Here is an 8,775-nt window from a genome sequence, read left to right on the forward strand (position 1 = left end):
CTCAAGCACTCAACACTTCCCAGCTTCTGCTTTGGCATGGGCTTCCTGAGGAAAACCAGCATCGTAAACTGACTTGAGGACTGGTTATATGGCTGGAAATGGGGGAAGATAAGGGTGAAGAGGTGAACTGGATCCAGAGTATGAAAGTTTTGACCCTTCAGGAATCCTTCAAGAATATATTTTGAGTTCTTTTATTAAGTGATGGAAAGATATTCATGATCTTATAGTAAGAAAGTACTGGAGAAAGATCAGCAAGGCAACAGTGTGTAAGAAAGTTTAGAAGACATAAAAACGCAATAAATACTGAAAAAGAAGAATACATCTACATGGAAAGGAGGTGGATTACAGTACATTGGCAAGAGCATAAATTCATATTGCTGCTGCCCTCCTTACTAGCTGCATTGATTTGGACAAGTTACTCAATTGCTCTGATCTTTACCTCATTTTATCAATGAGGATAATATAGCCACTACTTATGGATTTGTATGAAGATGGAGATTGAACAAAATAATACAAAGTATTTATCATAGAGCCTAGCTCATAGAAATTCCTCAGGAATATAGCCTATTTCATTATTATTAAAGCCAAAAGAATTTGATAGCATACTGGCTATGAATGCCAAGACAAAAGAAAGAATAAAAAAATCATTCTAAGATTTCTAATCTGACTAGAGTGACTAGAATAAGAATAACATCAACAGAATTTGAGACTACGGGGCGGGGGGGGGGGGCAAAAGAGCTATAGAAGAGAAGATAATAACCAAAATTTTTGTTGTGTCTTTTATTTGAAGTGTTGGTGGGATGGCCAGATACAACTTATTCAATAGACAGAACTCAAATCAGGAGGCAGACGCTCACTCTATTGCTTGCCCTCAACCAACCCTCAGAGCCTTTCTCAGCACCATCATCAGTTAGGTGCCTCCCACCTCCCAGATTCTTACCTTTATCTTTTGCTTGGCTCTGGCCCTCTGAGGGCCTGAGTGGTAGGTCAGAGGATTGGAGGGATTTAGGACAGAGGTCTGGTGTGGGATGAGTGCTCCAGGAAAACTGACCCAAGGAAGCCATGGGCAACCACAGCAGAGGGCATGTTTCTGGCGAAAACCTGAACTTCGATCCCGTTATGGCCCTAGTCTCTGAGACCTCACCCTAACCTTGAGCTTCACCCTAAGGCTCACCCCCAGTTCAGGCTGCAGGGCAGGGCTCCATGCTGCTATTTGGGTAGTCTCTTCACATTTCTGGGACCATAACTCTATCCCTAGCCCTGGCTGTTGATCTGCCAGGCCAATGTTGAAAAAGAAAACCAAAGCTGAGAGCATCACAGTGCCTGATTTCAAACTATAGTTTGAAGTCCTCAAGAAATATAGCCTATTTCATTATTATCAAAGTCAGATGAATTTGATAGTATATTGGCTATGAATGCCAAGACAAAAGAAAGAATAAAAAATCATTCTAAGATTTCTAACTTGATTAGATTGACTAGAATAAGAATGACATCAACAGAATTTGAGAATACAGGGGGCAAAAGAGATACAGAAGAGAAGATAATAACCAAATTTTTTGTGGTATCACAAACAAAATTATTTTTTGTATCACAAAGCTGTGATCATCAAGATAGCATGGTACTGACACGAATACTGATGTATAGGTCAATGGAACAGGACAGAGAACCCAGAAATGGACCCCCAGCTCTATGGTCAACTAATCTTTGACAAAGCAGGAAAGCATATCCAATGGAGAAAAGACAGTGTCTTCAATAAATTGTGCTGGGACAGTTGGATAGCCACATGCAGAAGAATGAAACTGGACCATTCTCTGACACCATACACCAAGATAGACTCAAAATGGATGAGGGACCTCAATGTGAGACAGGAATCCATCAAAATCCTAGAGGAGAACACAGGCAGTAACCTTTTCAACCTTGGCCACAACAACTTCTTGCTAGACACATACCCAAAGGCAAGGGAAGCAAAAGCAAAAATGAGCTATTGGAACTTCATCAAGATAAAAAGCTTCTGCACAACAAAGGAAACAGTCAACAAAACTAAGTGGCTCAGACCTTAAGCCTCTGCCTTTGGCTAAGGTCATGATCCAAGGCTCCTTGGATCAAGCCCCATATCAGGATCCCTGCTCAGTGGGAAGCCTGCCTCTCCCACTCCCTCTTTGGTGTTCCCTCTTTCACGGTGTCTCTTTCTGTCAAATAAATAAATAAAATCTAAAAACAAAACAAAACAAAACAAAAAAAAAACAAAAAAAAAAAACCTCAAAAGGTAACCTATGGAATGGGAGAAGATATTTGCAAGTGACATAACAGATAAGGGCTGGTATCCAAGATCTATATAAGAACACCCAAAAAAACAAATAATCCAGTCAAAAAATGGCGAGAAGAGATGAACAGACACTTCACCAAAGAAGACATACAAATGGCCAACATACATGAAAAAATAATCCATATCAGTTGCCATCAGGGAATAACAAATCAAAACCACAATGAGATACTACTTTACACCAGTTACAATGGCCAAAATTAACCAGACAGGGAACAACCAATGTTGGTGACATTGTGGAGAATGGGGAACCCTCTTACACTGTTGGGGGAAATGCAGGCTGGTACAGCCACTCTGGAAAACAGTATAAAATAAGAGCACTACCAGGTATTTACACCAAAGACAAAGGTGTAGTGAAAAGAAGGGGCACCTGCCCTCTAATATTCAGAAACAGCTATGTCCACAAGAGCCAAACTGTGGAAGGAACTTAGGTGCCCTTCAACAGAGGAATGGATAAAGAAGATGTGGCTTATATATACAATGGAATATTACTCAGTTATCAGAAAGGATGAATACCTACCATTTGTACCAACAAGGTTGGAACTGGACAGGATTATACTAAGAGAAATAAGTCAAGCAAAGAAGGACAATTATTTAATGGTTTTACTCATATGTGGAATATAAGGAATAGCATGGAGGACCATAGTGGAAGGGAGGGAAAACTGAATGGGAAGACATTCATGAGAGATGCTGGATTCCAGGAAACAAACTGAGGGTTGCAGAAGGGAGGGAGGTGGGTGACAGGGTAACTGGGTGATGGGTATTAAGAAGGACATGTGATGTGATGAGCTCTTAGTGTTATACTGAACTAATGAATCATTGAACACTACATCTAAAACTAATGATGTACTATATGTTGGCTAATTGAACATAATAATAAAATATTTTTATTTTATAATAAAATAAAATAATAATAAAAAAATTTTTAAAATTTCCATCTAACACCAGTTAGAATGGCCAAAATTAGCAAGATAGTAAACAACAAGTGTTGGAGAGGATATGGAGAAAAGGGAACCCTCTTACACTGTTGGTGGGAATGCAAGTTGGTGCAGCCAGTTTGGAAAACACTGTGGTGATTCCTTAAGAAATTAAATATAGAGCTACCCTATGACCCTACAATTGCACTACTGGGTATTTACCCCAAAGATACAGATGTAGTGAAAAGAAGGGCCATCTGTACCCCAATGTTCATAGCAGCAATGGCCACGGTCACCAAACTGTGGAAAGAACCAAGATGCCCTTCAACAGATGAATGGATAAAGAAGATATCATCCGTATATACTATGGAGTATTATGCTTCCATCAGAAAGGATGAATACCCAACTTTTGTATCAACATGGATGGGACTGGAAGAGATTATGCTGAGTGAAATAAGTCAAGCAGAGAGAGCCAATTATCATATGGTTTCGCTTATTTGTGGAGCATAAGGAATAACATGGAGGACATTGGGAGATGGAGAGGAGAAGTGAGTTGGGGGAAATTGGAGGAGGAGAGACTCTGGACTCTGGGAAACAAACTGAGGGTTTTGGAGGTGAGAGGGGTTGGAGGTTGTGTGAGCCTTTGGTGGGTATTATGGAGGGCACGTATTGCATGGAGCACTGGGTGAGGTGTATAAGCAATGAATTCTGGAACACTGAAAAGAAATTTAAAAAAATAAAAATTTAAAAAAATTTCAGATTTCCTGTTAGAACTACCCTACAACTCTGCAATTGCACTACTAAGTTTTTTCTTTTTTTTGAAGGTAAAACTTATATTTTTGAATTTTTAACTATAGATTGCATGAAATGCACATTATGTCAATCATATTATTTTTTTATTTTTTTAAATTTAATTTCTTTTCAGTGTAACAGAATTCATTGTTAATGCACCACACCCAGTGCTCCATGCAATATGAGCCCTCCATTATACCCACCACAAGGCTCCCCCAACCTCCCATCCCCCACCCCTTCAAAACCCCCAGATTGTTTTTCAGAGTCCATAGTCTCTCATGGTTCATCTCCCCCTCCAATTTCCCTCAACTCCCTTCTCCTCTCCATCTCCCCATGTCCTCTGTGTTATTCGTTATGTTCCACAAATAAGTGAAACCCTATGATAATTGACTCTCTCTGTTTGATTTACTTCACTCAGCATAATCTCTTCCGGTCCCATCCATGTTGCTACAAAAGTTGGGTATTCATCCTTTCTGATGGAGGCATAATAATCCACTGTGTATATGGACCATATCTTCTTTATCCATTCATCTGTTGAAGGGCATCTTGGTTCTTTCCACAGTTTGGCGACTGTGGCCATTGCTGCTATAACCATTGGGGTATAGAGGGCCCTTCTTTTGACTACATCTGAAAAATTGGGGTAAATGCCCAGTAGTGCAATTGCAGGATCGTAGGGAAGCTCTATTTTTAATTTCTTGAGGAATCTCCACACTGTTCTTGCATTCCTACCCACAGTGTAAGAGGGTTCCCCTTTTTCCACATCCTCTCCAACATATGTTGTTTCCTGCCTTGCTAATTTTTGCCATTCTAACTGGTGTAAGGTGGTATCTCAATGTGGTTTTAATTTGAATCTCCCTGATGGCTAGTGATGATGAACATTTTTTCATGTGTCTGATAGCCATTTGTATGTCTTCATTGGAGAAGTGTCTGTTCATGTCTTCTGCCCATTTTTTGACATGATTATCTGTTTTGTGTGTGTTGAGCACTACTAAGTTTTTACCCAAAAGCTACAAATCCGGTGATTTGGGAGCACATGCACCCCAATATTTGTAACAGCAATGTCCACAATAGCTGAAGTATGGCAAGAGCCCAGATGTCATCGACAGATTTATGGATAAAGAATATGTGGTGTATATATATAATGAGATGTTGCTCAGCCATAAAAAACCATGGAATTTGTCAATTACAAAGACATGGATGGAACTAGAGGGTATTATGCTTAGCGAAATAAGTCAATCAAAGAAAGGCAAATACCATACAATTTCACTTATGTGTGGAATTTAAGAAACAAAATAGATAAACATATGGGAAGGGAAGATGAAATAAGATAAAAGCAGAGAGGAAGACAAACCATAAGAGACTCTTAACTCTAGGAAATAAACTAACTTTTGCTGGAGGGGAGGTGGGGGCACGGGGTAATTGTGTGTTGAGCATTAGGGAAGGCACTTGTTGTAACTTGGGTATTATACGCAATGGATGAATCACCAAATTCTACCCATGAAACTAACAAGACATTGTATGTTAACTAAATTGAATTTAGATAAAAAACAAAAAAAAATGGAATTTAGATTTCCTGAAACTTTGGAAGGTCCAGCAATACCTGGTTCATTTCCTCACTGGCTGCCCTTGACTGAAGCTGAGTCCAGGCTGTCCCTTCCTGTTAGGAACAATGCCATGGCACATGGAATAGCGATTAAGAGAGAGAGGTAGGACAAGCTTGGGGCCAAGGTGTAGCACACACAGGGACTGCCTAGGGCTTTCAGAGGGCAGAGTGGTCAGGAGGGACTGGGGCAAACAGAGAAGGCTTCATGAAAACTGGACAGAAGGGCTGGTAGAGGTGGAAGAGGAGACCCTCATCTCTGATGGAAGGGGAGAGTTTGGAAGAAGTGAGGGGTAAAGGAAAGCACCAATAGTAAGACCACCATATGTAATTCCTGGGTCAAGGGCCCAGGTGCCAATAGGACACATCCTTCAGCAAATGAGAGGTCTTCCATATGCCAAACCCTGGGCTGTGTGCTTGAGAGGATATGAGAATGAATAAGAATGCCTGTTGAGGATGTACAGGCAACTGTCAGACAAAGGCAAAATATGTAAACAATTGTACTCCTTGAGAGAAAGTGCTGAGAGCCAGAAATGGTTTGTAAGCAATCTTCTGGGAGGAAGGGATTGTTTGCAGTTAGGAAGAACAGAGCAGGTTCCTGGATGAGGTAGCATTTGAATTGAGCCACAAAGGTGAGTAGGACCACACCCTGTAGTGGGGAAGGGCAGTCCAGGGTGACAGCACCAAAGACAAAAGGCTGGATGTGCATGAGGCAGGAGGGCAAATGGCAGGTGGGCCCCATGTGTCCCCAGGTGAGGGCTGGAGAGGGCAGATGGAGGTGAAATGGGCCCCTCCCAAAGGGCTATATGTGCTGTGCTAAGCAGCTCCTGTTTCTCCCCTGGGTGATGGAGAGCCAGGGGAGTCTCATGGCAGGGAAGGGACAGGTGCTGCCTACCAAGAGGCTACATAAATATAGTTGTCTTCTAGGTTGTAAGTTCTTTGGGAGCATGGCTCCCACATTGGGAACATGTTTAGGAAGAGTAATTCTGATGACCTGTAGATACCCAGCAGCCCTGAGGGAGGTGTAATTGGAATTGCCCTTAACCAGAAACAAAGATGTTTGAGCCCAATTCCTGCTCTGTCACCAACATACTATATAGCCTTGCTCAGGTCTATCTGTAGACATCAGTTTCTTCATTTGCAATATAAGGGGTCTGACCACCTCTGAGGGGCCTTCCAACACCAACACACCCCCTATTAAGCCAGGAATCCCACACCAATCCCTCGCCCTCCCTCCTAAGAACACTTAGCTCAGATCCAAACAGGCACAAGAAGGCTCAGCCATCTTTCCGGGGTTGTCCACATGTGAGAGTCAGAGTGAGCCAGGTACCTGAGAGTTCCTTAGCTTCCACCAGCCACTTGTTCACCCAAGTTGGAAGGCCTAACCTCAAAAGGAGTGGGGACAGCAAGCAGTGCCCCAGGACAGGCAGATTGCTGGCTTGCCCAGGGAGGGCTAAGGGTTGAGATGGAGGAGATGTAAGCTAACCAACCAGCTTCCCCCCAAACCAGCTCTCGGTCCAGGGCTGGACATTTCATGAAAAGGCAAAAGGAGCTCTGTGAGCATTTTCTGCCCCTCTCCAGCCCTATTCTGGTAGTGATAATTCAGGTCAGAGTTAGCTCACTGCTGGCTCATCAAGCAGTTTTCTCATGAGAGCTGAGAGCTGCCTATAAATGCTGGGTCAACACCACACCTTGGTGTGGCTCCTCAGCCTGGGTAAGTGAGCTGTCAACTTCTCTGGACAGGAACCAGACTACCAACTCTTTCCCCCACCAGCCAAAATTCTTTAAAACCCTCTTCCTGGAAGCCTTCTTTATTGGACCCACCCACATTATAACTTCATTCACATTTCTTAGGTCATGTTCTGCTAGAGCCTTCTGCCTCCAAATGCTCTGCTTTCTTGCATTCTCCATATATTTTAAAAAGCATATTCCATGTGTGGAATAGAGTCTTCTTTCAGTTCAGTTGTAAGCCAACAGAATAATGTGTTTTCCTCTTCATTCCTGAGGCAACCAGTAGGAGGTATCAAGGAAGTTTGATGCATTTTCTTCTAAGCATCCAAACACCTACTTCTCAACTATAGAGGGAGAGTCCCTGCTCCTGCAACCAGGGCTCCCAGGCATCTCTTAATTAGATAACCCTCCGACCAGCCATCAGGACCCTCTCCAGCAAGGCAGTTGAGTAAACTTGAGCCTTGCCATAAAGGGGATTGCTGCCCATTTGATAGGTTAGACCTTGTGATCAGGCAGATACCTTGTCCTGGGACCCATATCCTTGGCCTGTTCCCTATCATTGGCTACACTGCACTTCTCAGTCTGTGTATGCACAGTACACACCCATTTGGCCAATCAGGGATATAAAGGCCCTGTGTACCTGTGGAGCTCGACCTGGACCCAACCACTTGCACATTCTCCAGAATTGAGGGGGTTCACACACTTAAATCACCCTGAAGTAGTAAATGCAAGTTGGTAACAGTTAGCCCCCATTTGAACTTGCCACCTGATGGTGTTATGGGCTTCTCTGGCAACCAGGGCACCAAGTGTCTCTTACAGGAACTTTGAACACCCAACCCACCAGACCTGCCCTGGCAAGGGAGGCCAGTTTCCTCTCTCTCTACTCTCAGGAGAAATATGTGCATCTGTTTAGCTTATGGTTTGGGATTATAGAGATGTATATTCCCCCAGGATCCTGCTCCTGTGTCCCAGTGTCTCCTGACACTTGCTTGTTCCAGGTCCCTGGTTACCATGACCTTCACAGCCCCAGAATGCACAACTAACACCCCATCATTAGGCCTTGTGTAGCTGGGTCCCTGCAGGTCAAAAGAGATGAAACCTGGCTTCAATCACCTACATAGTATCCAGTACAGAGGGGACCCATGTACATAAAATCACTCTGAAACAGCAGTTACAAAAACTGATGCCAGTCATTCACTATCAAGACCAGCTTATTGAAAGGCCTCATGCTTCTCCAACACAGAGTTACAGGCTATTATTAGATGGTACCTTACCAGCTTTCAGGGATTACACAGCAAGGCATCCAAGGACTCTTGAGCTCTGTTTTCAGGGGCACTACTGCACTTTAGGTAGGTCAGGGCATGGGATTAGCAGACACCTTATCCTCCAAGAGCCCTCTCTTACAACCCAGC

The sequence above is a fragment of the Lutra lutra genome, chromosome 4, assembly GCF_902655055.1.
Source record: "Lutra lutra chromosome 4, mLutLut1.2, whole genome shotgun sequence".
Lineage (NCBI taxonomy): Eukaryota > Metazoa > Chordata > Mammalia > Carnivora > Mustelidae > Lutra > Lutra lutra.